Below are 2,530 nucleotides of genomic sequence, written 5' to 3' on the forward strand. Positions count from 1 at the left end.
TATGTAAGCCTGTTTGAGACAATTCGCTTTTCCTATTAGTTTTCATACGTGTATGCCTATTGCAGTTGAGATTACAAGGACCTACAAGATGGGTTGTATTTGTCTTTGGTATTCAATTGTTCCCTTCCCCCCAATTTCAGTGAGATTTTTTCTTGATTTTAAATCAATATTCAAGTGAATTGTTTATAGCTGTATAATGAAGTAACAATGTTTCAGTTTATGTGTTTTAGGTAATGATTGTGCAAACTTCCTGTTGCTGGGTGCTCCCTTTGAATATTGTGGAAACTCAGAGGAAGTGAGGGAGGGGCGGTGGCTAATTAAAGGTTGGGAAAGGAAAGCTCAGGGGAAGAGGAGCAGAGGGAGGATGCAAAGCAAACACCTGCCTGGACCCCTGTGATCAGGAACTCTGCCCTTCTCGCAGATATTTAATTTCAAAAACTGGATTTCACTCAGGCTTTGACGGTGACAACTATCCTTGATAGCTCAAGCATAAAAGAAAGCCAGAATGCCACCCTCTACTCAAAAAAGAAAATATCCAGCTTGCCTCTCCTTGATAACATCTTGAAAATCGCCTTATGGAGATAATCTTTGGCAAGTTGTAAACTATTTGGATTTTATTGTAACTGCAACCACTGATCTTGGTTAATGTGTTGATTGCTGCTGGATAGAAACAATGATTTTTCATTTTAGATCTTGGTTAAATTTCAGATGTATTTAATTATTTTCACTATATGCCTACAAAGTAACTTGTGTAAAATAAACCTAATCTATGGTTTCATTTCTATCCTAAAAAAGTTGTGCCTTAACAATAGGGCATTGTACGTTAAGGGAAACCAAAATGTGTCTGTCTTTTTTTTTTTTTTTAACAGATGGGGAAAATAGGAAATTTTTGCCATTAAAATTTTAAGTTCTTTTAATGTTTTTAATATTAGAGTTGGGGAAATTCATTAAAGTTAAATAAAATTGATATAAAATTATTTTTGCATAATCTAGCATTTACAGCTAAAATACATTTTTATAACTGGCATCTTGATGTACATAGGTCTGAAATGATACTTATTGTTTGGGTTTTAATTTAAATTAATGTAGGCCAGTATAGATTACATTTTTTTTTTTTTTTTTTTTTTTTACTTTTGAGTGATTTCACTGTGCTATTATATCTGTTCTAGCCCTCTGAGTCACTTTGGTTTTAAAAAAAATAGTTATTCATGGTGCCATATCAATACTTTATTAATGTTTCAAAAATCATGTATGTTGTACTACTTAACAAACCTGAACAGTTCCTACACTGCATGGGGTTCTGATTGCCAGTTACTAAGAGGGCAAGAAGAATTGAATTTTGTACTTCAAAAGAAGGTTTTGGTTTTGAGGTGCTGATTATGTATATTGTTGATTTTTATGTCATCAAAACCTGGCAGGTGTTTGCATTGAAATTTTCCATTGGTAAACGCTTACAGGAAAGCTTTTCCTTTGCTTATTTTTAAAATTTGGTGGTGAGTTAATTCTGTGAAATTTATAAGTAGTTTTCCTTTGAGATAATACAAACCAAGTTTTCCTTTGAGATAATACAAGCCAAACTCAGAAGTTAAAAGTGATGAATAATATTTAAAAAGTTGTTATATATTGTGTTTGTAAGGTTCCTTAAAGTATTATAATTAAGGTAATTTGTGTAAATTGCAAAAGCAGAAACTGATGTTTGATTAGTAGTATGTTCCGTTAAAATACTTTTTGAAGTGTATGATATGCACCTAGTAAATTATTCAGGAAATTTTTTTAAATAGGAAATATAGCATACCAACTCATCATTAAATCAATTAGCCTACAAAGACTTCATCTCTCTCCCCAGGTTATCTCTTCTTCATTTATGTTAAAGGGGGAATGTTAATGGACTTTCATTTCTGTGTAAAATATGGACTTCAATTTCCCTCTACCCTCACGTCCACCATTGGCAGTGGCCGAAGCTGCTTTATAGTCCAACAGGAGAGAGGTTCCGCCATGATGAACTGTGGCGCTGCGGGCGGGGTTTTTTTCCCCATTTGATGGTGTTACTTAAGCTACTAGATGTATATACACAAAGGGTTGAGTTTACACTGAAACTGTGAAATGATGTTTCCAGTCTATGCCCCTCTTCAAACTTTGTTTTTTATCATCCTCACTTAAGTCCATCTCTTCTGTATATTAAACTATTGCTGAAAGGGGTTAAAATAAAAATACCTTTGAATACCCCTCCCTCTCATACATTTAAAGCGGTGGAGGAACTAGACCATTTCCTGTTGCTAAGACAAGCTGAGATGCCAGAGTTTCATTTACTTGGCCTGCTACACCCTGCCTCACCCACACCACCAAATTTAAGGGGGTCCCAACTTCAGACTTCTACTGAGAAGTAAACTCTCCTTCCGGTTTTTAGAGCAGTTTTTTGTTTTTGTGTGTGTGTGTGTGTGTTTTGTTCTTTACCTATAACATTTATTTTTATATGTGCTGTTGTAAACTCCTGAAGGACAGGGATTATGTTTTGGTGATTTTTGTTTCC

The sequence above is a fragment of the Rhinolophus ferrumequinum genome, chromosome 14, assembly GCF_004115265.2.
Source record: "Rhinolophus ferrumequinum isolate MPI-CBG mRhiFer1 chromosome 14, mRhiFer1_v1.p, whole genome shotgun sequence".
NCBI classification, from domain to species: Eukaryota; Metazoa; Chordata; class Mammalia; order Chiroptera; family Rhinolophidae; genus Rhinolophus; species Rhinolophus ferrumequinum.